Below are 16,258 nucleotides of genomic sequence, written 5' to 3'. Positions count from 1 at the left end.
AGCTGGTTGGCTCCTTATTGGCCTAGCCCAAGCCTGGGCCAGTTCATACAGGGGCAACACCTGGAAGAGACCTTGGAGAAACAGGGGCAACACCTGGAAGAGACCTTGGAGAGGCAAGGGCAACACCTGGAAGAGACCGGTCATCGACAAGGTGCCAGAGGCAGCGGCAGGGGTAGGCAATCTCCCCTCCCTGCTCTTGCCCTGCCCCCAGCTGGGAGACTGTCCTGGGACATCCTCCAGAACCAGGATCCAACAAGGAAGTGCATGCTGACAAGAGCCTGATTGTATCTGGCTTAGAGGTCTGCCAGAGTCTGACATATACAGAGGTGGATACTCACAGCTAACCATTGAACCTATCATGGGGTTCCCAATGGAGGAGTTAGAGTGAAGACTGAAGGAGCTGAAAGGGTTTGCAGCCACATGAGGAGAGCAACAATACCGCCCAACCAGAGCTCCCAGGATCCAAACTACCAGCCTGGGAGCACTTAGGGAGAGACCCATGGCTCCAGCTGTATATGTAAGGGAGGATGGCCCTGTGGGAGAGGAGATGAAGGCTGGATGCCACATGTGGGGGAATTCGAGGGTGGGGAGGTAGGAGTGTGGGGGAAGGTGGGGCACATCCTCATTGAAGCAGGAGGAGGGGGGCTAGGATAGTGGGTTCCTGGGTGGGGAGGGTGGGGAAAGGAGGAAAGGGGGAAAAGAGATGACATCTGAATTGTAAATAAAATATCCAATAAAAAAAAAACCAACCAATTGGAGAATACTAAAAAAAATGAAACATGGATGGCCAAAAACAGCTTTTTCTTTCATCAGTTTTATTTAAAACACTATGAAGTATTTCTCTTTCATGGTAATGAAACCAATGGCAAATGGTTCAAATAATGTTAGACACAAATCATTGACTAATACAGGGCATTAAATATGAATAGATGTGTTTATTTGAAGCAAAATAATAGAGGTTATATACAAAAGAGGCCTACAATCAATAGGACAATTTATAAGAGGAAATGTGTTTATAAAATGTATGGTGAAACCAGAACCTGCCACCTCTGCTTTGGAGAAGGGCTATCAAACAACATCCAGTCACTGGAAGATGAATTGGTACAAGTGTCTATCCAGAAGCTTCAAGTCATTTTTGCATGTGCGGGATCACCCAGACCTTCCCAGACTGAACTGGCAGTCCCGATGCTTTCTTCTTTTTCCATATTCCTGACAAGGCTACATAAACTTCAACTCTTGATGAGCCGCTTACAACAGCAGGTCCTTAGGAGCCAACATGACAGGAGATCCAGGATTTCCCTTTGAGAAACAAAGTAGCCATCTACAGAAAGTATCACAATGAACCAGTCTTCTCTTTCCTTCTTCCAATTCTGTACAGTGTCTCATGTCAAGACTATTATCCTCATCGAACTTGTTCCTTTATAAATCTAAACTTGGAGGTTATATGAAGAAGTCTAACATTAAAAAGTGAGAACTCAATCCAGAAATGTAGTAACTGGAGGTATCCAATACCTCCCAGAGCATCTTGCCACCCCTATGCCAGTACAGCCCAGTGTGATGCTAGTCTGTAAATCGATACTGGCAGCCCCAGGGAATCCAGGACACACAGGTACTTTAGAGGTATACTTTCTCTGAGAGCGCAAGCAGAAGATCATCTTCATCTTTCCCAGGATCCAAGTCCATCTCCGCTTCTAATTCGCCCCCTGAAATTTCCCATGTTAGTTTCTCAAGATCATCTTCCACAGAGAGTGGAGGCTTTCCGGTCGCGGAAGAGCTCAGGCAGTGTGGTTTTGTTGCCATCTGGGATGAGGAAGGGCCAGATCCTTCTGGGAGCAAGGGTTCTGAAGAAGCTTGGGCTAAAAACAGCACAGAACTGTGTTACATTGTTTAAGTCTCAGACATGGTGACAGATGTATCCTCCGAGAGGAGTGGGACGACAGCCCCAGCTGCTTTCTTAGTGGGGCTTTCCTGCAGGGCACTGCTGAAGCTGAAGGGCTTCACCGCTGCGATGGGGGCACAGTGCACCTCCACAGCCTTGCGTTTGGGAGCCAATTTGGGAACTGAGACACACACCTCCTGCGTCGACCTGTCTCCTCTGGCTGTCCTTGGCTAACAGCAGTAGTAGGCAGACTCGCTGTCTTTTTCACTTCAGTATCTTCTCTTAGCTCTAGGCAACCGGTATCCTTTTTGGATTTCTGTCTTTCCATTTCCTGCTGCCGATGTTTCTTTTCAGCCAGGACCTCAGAGAAGGTTTTGATCCGCACTGAGGAAGAACTTCCTGTTCCTGATGGAGAATCATCAGCTCCTGCAGGTTCTTCTGTCTTCAGTTTCGTTTGCAGTTCTCCACGTTTCTGACTGGCTCTGTCGAGAAGAATCTCTTCTAAAGCCTTCCCGTGAATCTCACCGACATTATGAACTCGCATTTTCTTTGGTGGTTTATCAATATCAGTTTCTGGTGCTTCCACTCTTTCTCCCAGCCTCTGTGCAAGGCTTCGCTTTAATGGGGGATCACTGTCACCACCCACTGACAGTTTTCGTTTCCCCAGTCTCTCAGTAATACTCAGTCTAACCAAGGGCTCTTTCTGTTTGCTTGATAGATTTACAGTCCTCACCAGTGTCTGAATATTCTTCTCAGGGCCTGGATTGGACTGAGGCTGAGGCAAAATACTGGAAACTCCCAAGGAGCCACCTTCCTTCTTGGATTTTTCCTTCATCTTCTCTGATTTAATTTCCTCAAGAGTTTTTATTCCAAAATTTAAACATTCGCCTTGCTTTAAATTGACTCCAGGTTTGTGGGCAGAAGCTACTGGTAATCCATTATGGATGTGAGGAGTTGGTTGCGGGGCAGGTGTTTTGCTTTCCTCGACCTCCTCAGAAAACTCATCATCATCATCATCATCTGCAATATTGATTATAACAGTCGGATGTTTGGGGATGGGAACTTTTCCTGAACTCTCTACTTTCATTTCACTCCGAAGCTGAAGAGAGGAGTTAGGTTGAACAAACAACTTGTTCCGGTGACCCGTGAGCTGGCTAGCCTTTACTTCTTGTGACTCAGGCACAGTGGGTAACACAGTTTTGCTTGGAGGTAGGAACACGCCATCAACATAACGACTTCTGGTGTGGTGGAAAGCACAGTTTAGTTTCTGACATCCCGTTGGCTGTTTTTCCCAATAGCAAGGAATTTCACTTCGTTTTTTGTCAATTTCCATGTGGCGAAATCTGCACACCCGTCGAAAACAACGGCCTTCTTGCCATAGGGTGCAGACATTTTCATGTCCTAGTGCAGCTTCACAGTGACGGAATGGGCAGCTGTCACCTTTGGTGCATGTAGAATAGAAATAGAAATAGCAGTCTTCTCCCTGACTAGGCATACTGGCCAAAAGTGGCTTCCTGGAACAAGCCACTGCTTCCTCGAGGTGAAGACCAGCTCCAAGTCTCTCCAAGTGGACTTACTCTTCCAATGACAAGTCAACCACAGAAATTGTTAGCTGGTTGCTCTCAACAGGGACTCCTGTGTCTTCACTCAGTTCCAAGCTATTACGCCGTTTACTCACACTTAATACTAGTCAATTTTCCAGTATTTGGAGGCAGGGAATATCCCTAAATCAGAGAATAGGAACTTAACCAAACCAATGACAATGTCTCCGACTCCCGGGTGCTGCCAAGTCTTTCTCTTTTCTTAGCTGCAGTCGCCCGCCGTCCTCACATCAGCCGAACAAGCAGAAACCCAAGACTTCTAGAGTCTGAAGACACTTTTTAAAAAGTGTTCAACATCCTTAATGATGAGAGAAAATGCAAATTAACCTACTTTGAGAGTTCATCTTACCCAGTCAGAATGGCCAAGATCAACAACACAAATGACAGCACGGGCTGGCGAGGATACAGAGAAAGAAGAGTCATTTGCTGGTGACACTGCAGAATGGGATTGACACTCTGGAAATCAGTGTGAGGGATCTCAAAAAGCTGAAAATTGATCTGCCCCAAGATCTAGCTAGACCACTCTTGGGCATCTACCCAAAGGACTCTACATCTTACTCCAGGGACAGTTTCTCAGCGCTCAGTGCTGTTCTATTCATAATATTCAGAAGTTAGAGACAGACTAGCTGTCCATCAGCTGATGGTGGATAATGAAAAATGTGGCATGTTTACATGATGGATTAGTTTTTGGCTCTTAAAGAGAATGGAATTTGTAGGTAAATGGATGGAGCTAGAAATAATCATCCAGAGGGACCCAAAACCCAGGTCCCGAAGGATACATGTTACATGTCTTCTCTTTTATGGGGATGTTAGCTTTTGAACCTTAGGAATGTGCATCTCATTTAGAACAACCACAGAGGTTAGATAGCTAACAAAGGACCAGGAGGGAGGAGAGGATTCCCAAGGAAGGAAAAAGAAATTCAGTGGTGTAAAGTATAAAGAGGAAACTCAAATAGTAGTATTAAATGGAGAAGATGGGAGGGCAGAGTGAAGGAGGGACTGTGGAGAAGCAAAGCTAACACTGAAAGCCTTCTAAAAGCCATATGGAAACCCACTACCACAGAAACTCCCTAAAATACACACATATAAAAGGAATTTTGATGAATTTACCATATGGGGGCGGGGGAGAATGGCCCAACTAGACATCACACATTACCAAGTAAACCCCCCACCCAGGACCAGGAGTGAGTTACATTTTGTGGACTCACTAGTCAAAAGGGTTCTCATAGATCCCTCAAACACTACAGGCTACTGCCAATGCTATTGGGTACCCTCCACAACATGAAAAAGTTGAGCTGGTGCCAAACTAGAAGATGTCTCAGTCCTGCTGGCTAGAATTTATAGCATTGGAAGGTACTCTACTTGACAGCATAAGAGAAAAGTCATCAATATTCACACCCAGCTACAGATCCTGGAATGACAATAGCAACCTGCCTTGTAAGCCATAGTGGTGCAATAGGAACAGAAGTGTCTATGGGAGTAATCAACTGATTTACTTTTTTATTGGATAAGGCCCATGCCATGAGATAAAACCCATAACAGCCACTGTTAGAGGCTGAGGCCTGAGACTTGAGGGGTCATGAACCCTAAGGGCAAACCTAGTACTACTATTCTATGAAAGGAACACAGCAGCAAAATGACTCCTAATGACATATTACTATGCCCATAGATCAGTGCTTTGCACAACCCACATCAGATGGTGCTTGCAGCAGATTGTAATTAAAACAGAGCCCATGGGTGTACATTATGCAGAGAGGGAGAGACCTTGGAGCACTCAACCCTAAATGGAATGTCTTTATCACACCCTCAGGTTTCCATGAGGATGTGGAGTTAGGATGAATGTAAGAGCCAGAGATGGTGGAATACACAAAGAAAATAGAGTTTTCCAGACACAACAGACCTGCTGTACACATGAACTACATCCACAAGTCATGCACAAGTTAAAGCAAGACCAATCTCAGGACAGAGAAATAACACTCTCAATAAGTTGTCTCCAAAGTACAGTGACACTGGTACCCACCCTCTAGGTTAGGCCTTGTGCTCAGGAGTAGTTGGCCAGAATAAAATGGACTCCATAATTGTGTGTGCTTTTTTTGTTTAGTTGGTTATGTTGGTGCATGTGTTTGCATCTGTGTGGTCTATACCAAAAAAAAAAAAAATAAATAAATACATAAAGCACCTGCTACTGGAGTTCCCAGGAATCCGAGCAACTCCGAGGAGTAGGAAGCATTGGAAAAGGAGTTTGCAGGGTCCAAAACAGCTCTAGAGCAACAACAATAACAACAACAAAGGTTAATCTTATGGGAAGATGCTTTTAAAATGTGGATTCAGGAAACTGGAAGGCAAGATGTCAGAAAAGAGCCTTGCCCAAAGGATCATCTGTTGCAGACCAAGGCTGCCCCACGTTGTGGCCCAAAATGTCTGTGACTGCTCTGTTAATGTTGGAACCCACATTGCCAAATGCCTTGGGGGCTAAGTTGTTACAGCTTGCACTGCCCCAGGCCATTCTGGTCCACGGGATGGGGTTTAGCAAGAGAGAGAGAGAGAGAGAGAGAGAGAGAGAGAGAGAGAGAGAGAGAGAGAGAGAGAGAGAGAAGAAAGACTCGAGGAATGGAGACCAGACAGAGTGTGATTCAATCCCATTTATTCTAAAGTCTCTCTTCTTCCCTCCAAGTCCCTAGTCTTGAGTTCCTAGTCCCTACTGTCTCAAAGTTCCAAGTTTCTTCTTCCAAGTGCTAAGTGCCTAATATCTAATTCTCTTTGACTAATACCTTATAATTCTTCCAGCTCCAAGTCTCAAGTGCTCTTCTTCCAAGTGCCTAATACCTAATAATCTGTTTCTTTATTCTGTCTGCCTCTCGCCTTTTATATGTCTCACTTCTAAGCCACGCCTATAAGTCACGCCCTTAAGTCACACCCTTAGGTCTTATCTCTAAATCACACCTTTAAGTCTCACACACCCAAGGGAAGATCCTGGGTATCTAAAACAACATGTAATCAAAGTGTGCTCAGTGGTTGCAGGCTGTTGTAAACAAGCCTCTTGTCAGGGTACATGGCTCAAGATGGCTGCAAGGATGATAGTCACCTTCTGTCGGCTCCCCACAACCATCAATCTATACCCCTTCTCAGGCAGTAAGACAATAAGTCATATCCATAATGATGCATTTCCTCCAACAAGGCCACACCCATAGAGACACATCTACTCCAATAAGGCCACAACTTCTAATAGTGACATTCCCTGGGACAAGCATATACAAACTGTCATATTACATTTCCTGACCCCAATTAACTTCTACTACACCAGCCGAATGTTTTCCCTGGGCAACAAGTTCTGCTGCTTGCTGGAGCTGGAACATGACCCCTTGTTATTTCCCATTATCACCAGCTTTCTGTTTTCCAACTCCTTCACTGCTTAAGCTTGGATGTCCCAGAACTTGCTCTGAAGACTGACTTGGAACTCAGAGATCTGCATACCTGTCTCCTGAGCACTGGGATTAGAGGTGTGGCCCATCACTCCTGCACTAAGATTTTCTCTATTTGGAACTTGCTCTGCTGGCCTTGAACTCAGAGAGCTGCTTGATTCACTCTCCTGTGATTAAAAGCTTCCACTACCATGCCTGGATCTAAGATTAGCTGGGTGGGATCTTGCCCCAAGGTCAACAATCCCTTGATTTAATCTAACACCACTTGTACCACAAGATTCAGCTCCATTTCACTTCCTAGTGCTCCTTTAATACACCAATGACATATTTCATATTTTTTCCTTTCTAAGCTTTCTAAGCTTGTTCAAAATGCTCTTCATGAGGATTAACCAGAGGAAAAGTCTCTGCTGGGCTTTTTTGAGACTTCCTTCATCAATGCAATCAATTAAATCTCCTTACCTTAGCCTCATATAGACTCTTCAGACAAGAGCAACAAGTAGCCACATTTTTACCAAAGTACCACAGAAACAGTCTCTAGTACACATACTGAAATTCTTCTCCACTCAAACCTCTTAGGCCATGTCTGCACAGTTCAAATCACTCTCAGCAACAAGGTCCTCCATATTTCTACTAGAATGGCCCATTAAGCCCCACATAAAGCATTCCACTGATTTCCAAATCCAAAGTCCCAAAATCCACATTCCTCCAAACAAAAGCATGGTCAGGCCTATCACAACAATACCCCAGTCTCTGGTACCAACTTCTATCTTAGTTAGGGTGTTACTGTTGTAAACACACACAATGACCAAGGCAACTCTTATAAAGAGAACATTTAAATGAGGCTAACTTACCAGTTCAGAGGTTCATTCAGTCTATTATCACCAAGGTGGGATTATGGTGTAGGAGGACCTGAGAGTTCTATGTCTTGTTCCGAAGGCAAACAGGAGAAGACAGGCTTCCAGGGAGCTAGGATCAGGGTATAAAGCCCACATTAACAATGACGCACTTCCTCCAACAAGGCCACACCCACAATGACACACCTAACCCAACAAGGCCACACCTCCTAATAGTGCCACTCCCTGGCCCAAGCATATAGGTCACATTCCATTCCCTGGCTCCAGTTAGCTTGTTCAATCACATGAGACTATGGGGGCCATACCTAGTCATAGTATAATAACAAATATATTTAGTTCAACTTCCAAAGTCCCCATAGTCAACAGCAGTCTTAGACTTCAACACCCCATTCTCAGCAATGAACAGATCGTGGAAACAGAAACTAAACAGAGACACAGTGAAACTAAGAGAAGTTATGAATCAAATGGTTTTAACAGATATCTATAGAACATTTTATCCTAAAATAAAAACATATCCCTTCTTCTTAGAACCTCATGGTACCTTGTTGAGAACTGCACTACCCTACCTTTGGGGGCCAAAATGCCTCAGACCGTTCTGTCAATGTTGAAACCCGCACTGCCAAAAGACTTGGGGGCTAAACTGTTCGAGCCCACACTGCCCCAAGCTGCTCAGGTCCGAAGGTCAGGGTTCAGCAAGAGAGAGTGTGAAGAAGGACTCGAAGAATGGTGACCAGACAGAGGGTGGTTCAATCCCATTTATTCTTCAGTCTCTCTTCTTAGTTTAAGTCCCAAGTCTTGAGTTCCTAGTCCCTAGTCCCTAGTTCCTAGTACCTAGTGCCTCCAAGTTCCAAGTTCTTTCTCCAAGTGCTAAGTGCCTGCTACCTAATGCCTAATATCTACTGAGTTGTACTGAACTCTTCTGCCTGCCTCTCGATTTTTATATGTCTCACTTCTAAGCCACTCCTCTAAGTCATGCCCTTAAGTCACACCCTTAGGTCTTATCTCTAAATCACACCTTTAAGTCTCACACACCCAAGGGAAGATCCTGGGTATCTAAAACAACATGTTATCAGAGTGTGCTCAGCTGTTGTAGGCTGATGTATTCAAGTCTCTTATCAGGGTATATGGCTCAAGATGCCTGAAAAGATAATAGCCGACTTCGGTCGGCTCCCCACAGTACCTTCTCCAAAATTGGCCTTATAATTGATCACAAAACAGGCCTCAACAGATAAAAAAAAAAAAGATTGATATAATCCTTTGTATTTTATCAGATCCCCATGGGCTAAGGCTGGTCTTCAATAACAACAAAACAATGAAAAGTCCACCAACACATGGAAACTGAAAATGCTCTACCCAATGATAACTTGGTCAAGAAAGAAACAAAGAAAGATAAATAAAGACTTTTTAGAATTTAATGAAAATGAAGGCACATCATATCAAAAACTTGTGGGACACAATGAAAGCAGTGCTGAGGGGAAAACTCATAGCTCTGAGTACCTACAAAAAGAAACTGGAGAGAGCATACACTAGCAACTTGACAACACACCTGAAAGTTCTAGAACAAAAAAGTAGCAAATACATCCAAGAGGAGTAGATGGCAGGATGGAGTAGTTTGAGTAATCAAACTCAAAATTAAATCAACTAAGTAGAAACAAAAAGAACTATACAAGGAATAAACAAAACCAGGAACTAGTTCTTTTTGAAAATCAACAAGACAGATAAACCCTTAGCTACACTAACCAGAGGACACAGAGACAGTATTCAAATTAATAATATCAGAACTGAAAACGGAGACATAACAACAGAAACTGAGGAAATTCAAAAAATCATCAGATCCTACTACCAAAGCCTATACTCAGCAAAACTGGAAAATCTGGATGAAATGGACAATTTTCTAGACAGATAGCAGGTACCAAAGTTAAATCAGGATCAGATAAACCATCTAAACAGTCCCATAAATCCTAGAGAAATAGAATCAGTCATTAAAGGCTCCCAACCAAAAAAAAATAAGCCCAGGACCAGACAGTTTTAGTGCAGAATTCTATCAGACCTTCAAAGAAGGCATAATGCCAATTCTCTTTAAACTATTCCACAAAATAGGAAGAGAAGGAACACTACCAAATTCATTCTATGAAGCCACAATTATGTTTATACCTAAACCACACAAAGACCCAACAAAGAAAGAGAACTTCAGAACAATCTCTCTTATGAATATCAATGCAAAAAATCAATAAAATCTAGCAAACTGAATCCAAGAACACATCAAGACATAATGATCAAGTAGGTGAAAGGGTTAAAAATTTTCAAAATCTCCTAGCAGGCTGGGTAGAACCAAGAGTGCAGATCAGCTTGGACGTGAGCTCTGTGTTTCAGGAACTTGGCTGACCACAAGATAGATGGTTGATTAAGAATAGGCTCTTTGAAAATAGTCTACAAAATGATCCCCATGACTGCTCCTTGGACCCTGTCACAAACTGAATAATGGGCTGGGACTTTCCACAGGTACTCTCCAATAACCCTCCTTTACTCCCCCTGGGTTGTGGTTTCACCCCTGAGTTGTGGTTTTTGACTTAAAATTATCTCTGTCTCCAAAGCTCCGGGGTCAGACCCCACTGCCCCTGTGTGGGTCGGGTCTTGACCTCAACATGTTGATCGAAATATACCTCTTGCTGATTGCATCAAGTTTGGTGTCTTGTGAGTTAATGGGTGGCCACAAATTCCTGAGGCTTGAGTGAGATCCTCCCTTTGTAGGGGCCTTACATAGGCTTTATGTCAGGAATGCAGGGATGGTTCAATATATGTAAATCCATCAACATAATCCACTATATAAACAAACTCAAAGAAAAAATACATGATCATCTCACTAGATGCTGAGAAAGCATTTGACAAAATTAAACATCCCTTCATGATAAAAGTCTTGGAAAGATCAGGAATTCAAGGTCCATACCTAAACACAGTAAAAGCAGCTTACAACAAGCCAGTAGCCAACATCAAACTAAATGGAGAGAAACTTGAAGCAATTCCCCTAAAATCAGGGACTAGACAAGGCTGCCCACTCTCTCCCTATCTATTCAATATAGTACTGGAAGTTCTAGACAGAGCAATTAGACAACAAAGGGAGGTCAAAGGAATACATACTGGAAAGGAAGAAGTCAAAATACCACTATTTGCAGATGATATGATAGTATACTTAAGTGACCCCAAAACTTCCACCAGAGAACTCCTAAACCTGATAAACAACTTTAGCAAAGTGGCAGGATATAAAATTAACACAAACAAATCAGTAGCCTTCCTCTACTTGAAAGATAAACAGGATGAGAAAGAAATTAGGGAAATGACACCCTTCATAATAGTCACAAATAATATAAAATACCTTGGTGTGAATCTAACCAAGCAAGTGAAATCATTTGTATGACAAGAACTTCAAGTCTGGAGACCATTCATTCCACTTGGGTATCCATCCCATGTGCAGTCACCAAAGGCAGATGCTGATGTGGATGTCAGGAAGTGCATGCTGACAGGAGCCTGATATAGCTGTCTCCTTAGATGTCTGCCAGAGTTTTACATATTCAGAGGCGGATGCTCACAGCTAACCATTGATCTGATCAAGGGGTTCCCAATGGAGGAGTTAGAGAGAAGACTGAAGGAGCTGAAAGGGTTTGTATCCCCATGAGGAGAGCAACAATACCAACCAACCAGAGCTCCCAGGGTCTAAACAACCAGCCTGGGAGAACATAGGGAGGGACCCATGGCTCCAGCTTTGTATGTAGGGGAGGATGGCCTTGTTGGGCATAGGTGGCAGAGGAGATCCTTGATCCCATGAAGGCTGAACATCGAGTGGGGGGGGGGGGGGGAATTCAAGGGTGGGGAGGTGGGAGTGGGGGGCTAGGTGGGTGTACATCCTCATAGAAACAGGAGGAGGGGGATGGGATAGAGGGTTCTTGGGGGGGTATTGAGTAAGGGGATAAAATGTGAAATGTAAATAAAATATCCAATAAAAATTTAAAAATAAAATGACATGAGTGAGCATGTGCTCACAAGATGTGAAAAGTATATGAAAATGCTTCTGGACATTAAAAAATACCAACTTCTAACAAAGATGCAAAGTACAAGGTTAATAAATGAAAGTCTGTTTTTGCTTTGTATTCTTAAAATGAAAAAAAGATTTAAAATTAGTAACATGTTCATGTATGTTAGTACCAAACATGAAGAAAACTTAGCAAAACACTACCATATCTAAAGAAGAGAAATGCCAGACTGAAACGGATCAAAGACCTGACAGACTGGAGTGAGCATGTGTTGATGCTAAGGAGGGCTCAGTTGAGGCAGAATGTCACCTTTTTTTTTTTAGTTTAATCTATAATCTGGGTACATTTCCTGTAAAAACCTCAGAAAGTCACTTTATAGGGATTAATAAACTAATTCTAATATGTATGCAGAAAGGCGGAAGAGCAAGACCAGACACAATCTTTCAGAAAAGTAATGAAATCAGGAGGCTAAAAAGTACTAAACTTTAAGATTTACTAGATAGGAAACTACAACAGTCAAGTCATTTGGTGCAGGCAAGTTATTGACGAATATATCAATAAAGCGGACTAAAAACTCCAAAATAGATCCACATAGATATAATATTCAAATGACCTCTGGCAAAGGAGCATAGGAAGCTAAATAAAAGCCCCTGTGGCAGCATCTATCTCTACTTTCTGGAACTTTGCCAATGACCCTGACAAATCTCATATCCTCTCTACCTATTGATGTAAACATAGACTGCTAAGTATTACTTTATTTTGAGAAATTGGCTAGTAAACTGTAATTATTAAAAGTAGAGCTTTGCATCCTACATATATATTTTTTTCTTGAAAGGGTCATCATATTAATTGAACTAACATTCAATCAGAGATGGCTGCTGTCTAAAGAAACAGACTTCCTTTCTAGAAAGGGCGATATCATTTAACATGGCCCTGATTGTCAGCATATGGCATGGTTTCTTAAGAGACAAGAGAGGGAGTGCTGCAGTGTGAGAATGCAATCCTCACACACGGCAGAAAGCAGTCATGGGCATCAGGCTTCCATCAGAAATACAAAGTATTGTAGTCATTACATCCAAGGAGGACAGTGATCAGCTTTGGCTAAAACAACCACCGAGATGCTATTTTGTTGGGGGCCGACTTTTAGCAGAAAGTGGCTATCAGCTTTGCAGCCATCTTGAGCCATATACCCTGACATGTGACTTGCATAACAATGGCCTACAACAGCTGAGCACACTCCGATGATCTTGGTTTAGATACCTTGAGATTAAAGGTGCGTGAGATTAAAGGTGTGTGAGATTAAAGGTGTGTGATTTAAGAGTGTAATTTGGAGATAAGATTTAGAGACAAGACCTAAGGGCATGATTAAAGGTGTGACCAAAAGGCGTGGCTTAGAAGTGAGACATATAAAAGGCAGAGACAGAACAGAACAGAGAACCAGACACAGCAGAGAGAAGACAGAGAAGCAGGCACTTGGAAGAAGTAACTTGGAACTTGGAGGCACTAGGGACTAGGAACTAGGGACTACGAACTTAGGACTTGGGACTTGGAGAGAGGAAGAGAGACTGAAGAATAAACGGGATTGAAACACATTCTATCTGGTCTCCATTCCTCTCGACTGCCCTCACTCTCTCTCTTGCTGAACCCCTACCCGCGGACTGGAGCGGCAGCTTGGGCTGGGAAACAGTGGCCGCAAAACGTGGGGCAGCCCGGGCCTCAACATTTTGCTCAGGCCGCGACATTTTTTGGCCACCCGAACATGGGGCTAGTGAGGTTCCCAACACTATTTACAAAATTCTCTAGTAGTTACTGTTTTGTTTAAAGTGAATGTGCTCTAACTTTCATCTCAGTTCTTGTGTCTATATTCATAGATCAGTGCTGCTCCCAGACTTCCCCAGAGGAGCTTTACATTGACTAGACACTCACATCTTGTCTGGCTGAAGTGCTGAGAATTACAAACGGTAGAGTACTAGCTTTAAATGAGCCATCTAAATGACCCACTCCAAGGCTCATGGACGATTGTGCAAGAGTGAGTGAAAAGAATGGTGAAAAAAGCTGGAAGATGGAGAGACGTTCTATTAAAAAAATCTCATCTGGACACAATATGATCTTCATGAAGTCAGTGCAGCTCTGGGTACTGGTGGAAGACCTGTCAGTATTTCATGATGGAAGAGGAAGAGTTTATAATGATCCATCCATCATTAAGGGAAGATTAACAGTTAATGACTTCTGAAAGGGGCTAATTTTCTTCAGAGGTATATCCACTCGTAGGTTGCCTCTGCTCCAATAAATAAATTCTAACTCGTTCACATGCAAGCAACATGATTAAACACATGTGTCATGGATCAAATTAAAAGTCTAATGAGGATTTGTTCTGGAGGAAAAGGGTGTCAGTGGGAGAGAAAAGGGGGGGTGGGAAAGGGAAATTGGGGTTGAAAATGACTATAATTCATTTTATACACATGCATGAAACTTTCAAAAACTATGCAATTTTTTTTAACTTTCTAGTAGCAGAGACAAAACATGAAAAGAAAATTAGCTTAAAAGACTTACTGTCTATCATCTATGCATTCTGGATGAGCAAACGTCAAGAAGTAAACTCACTACCTATTAATTTGGACAGTAACAGCTGTTATACCTGTTATACCCTGTTATATATGTAGTCAAACATAACACTTGCTAATTTTCTGTTTCCATGCCAAAATTGGGCAACATTATGACAGAGAAAAGTCTGTAGTTACTGTGGTACATCCCAAACCTGTGTAAGAGCACTGAGTGCCCAGCCCATTGTGGACTGTTTTATATTGATACTGACCTGTAAAGCAGGTATGAAGCAGAAAGTCTCACAACTGTGCTGTTTCTCTAGTGGTATAGAGAGTCTTTGGGTGAGCATAGGCTACTATTAAAAAAAAAAGAGTTGACTGAGTCATATATATATATATATGTATGTGTATGTATATGTATATATATGTATATATATGTATATATATATATATATACATATATATATATATATATATATACTTTTCACAGATATTTCTGTGTTTCATAATTAGAAAATAAACTCAGGATAAACTTCAAAAAAACTTTGTAAATTTTGAAGGAAAAAATGCAGGGAGAGATTTTTAAAAGATTCTTGGAATAAATTATTTTTAATTAAAAGAAACAACTATGTTTTGATCATACAAGTATCATTCTGATAAAGCATCATAATGAATATTAAGAATACCTTTGTACTTATTCAGTAGATTCTAACTTTACAAGACTTGTATGTTTGTGGAAAGTCTAGTATGACCATGCGAACATCAGCCTCGAAGGGGAGACAGCCACAGAAACATGCACAGAACCACCTCTGCAGAACCTTTTATTTATATTTCCACTCCAGGATCCCCAACATTAGAGACTAATGTCATTAAACTCTAATAAAAATGTGCTCGATTTTATTCGAGTATCTTTTTGAATTCTTATAATAATGATAACAAAAACCCCAAGAGTGTTTTGGCCACCACAAGTGGACTCATAAATTTTCTGATAAACACTGGACATTCTTTAAGGTGCAAGAGCTAAACAGGAAAAAAAAATGTCTGTACTTCCAAAAGCTTTACAGTCCATTATATTTCTTATGTCTTTATATATCATATTTATGTATGTCAGATATTGATCTATGCATACAGTATTTCCTTTAATTTTCATAAGTTACATCAGGTAATATCATAAGCATCTTCATTTTATAAGGAAGAATCATAGCCATAGCCAACCAACAATATTGCAGAGGAGAATTATGAAGGAGTTTCTTCTGACCTCACTTTCATAATTTGCAGCATGCCATGCTTCTTATGGAAGGAGCAATGCAGAGAATAAAATAACTGTGTATGGGCTATTTACATAAGATAAGCTGCAAAGAAAAAAAAATAATTTGTCTCAGGAAAGACCAGAGCAGCAGAGAGACGATACACCTGCTCTAGTCCCAACTGAGGCTGAGCCCAAAGTAAAGCATGAAGGAGCATGAAGAGAAAAGCCAAAGATAAAGGGAAATCTGTCCATTTTGGCTGCATCTGACCTTGGTGACCTGAGAGTAATGAAAAGGGCAGGCAGATTCACCGAGGTAAAGCCCACACAACTGGCCCAGTTTTCCTGTTCACACCACAGAGGCAGGTTAGATCCATGGCATGTGCTTGCACTGAGCTCCAAATGGCTTCAGCTTCCCTCTAACCAGCTTTGGAGACTATGTCTCACAGCCCTCCATAACTGGACATGCTAAAGAGGGATTTCTACAACTTAGCTATGTTCTCACATCACAAACGCCACACATACTCTGAAAAAGAACAGTGGTGCAGTTCAACAAACAGTGGCAACATTCCAATCAGAGAGAATCTGGGATGAAATGGGCAAAGCAAACATTGAGGAAGTGGGATGAAGTTCAGTGGACCATGAGCTCACAACCAGAAACGGGAAGTCAGCAGGGATTCACTGA

At 42.2% G+C, this 16,258-nt stretch overlaps 1 pseudogene; it reads right to left on the bottom strand.

Annotated features, from left to right (window-relative positions):
* Positions 1–1,997: 1,997 nt before the first annotated feature.
* LOC117705689 (zinc finger CCCH domain-containing protein 11A pseudogene) lies at positions 1,998–3,378 on the bottom strand (annotated as a pseudogene).
* Between the last annotated feature and the right edge of the window lie 12,880 nt (positions 3,379–16,258).

The sequence above is a fragment of the Arvicanthis niloticus genome, chromosome 3 (assembly GCF_011762505.2).
Source record: "Arvicanthis niloticus isolate mArvNil1 chromosome 3, mArvNil1.pat.X, whole genome shotgun sequence".
NCBI classification, from domain to species: domain Eukaryota; kingdom Metazoa; phylum Chordata; class Mammalia; order Rodentia; family Muridae; genus Arvicanthis; species Arvicanthis niloticus.
This window is presented reverse-complemented; position numbering and strand designations above follow the sequence as displayed.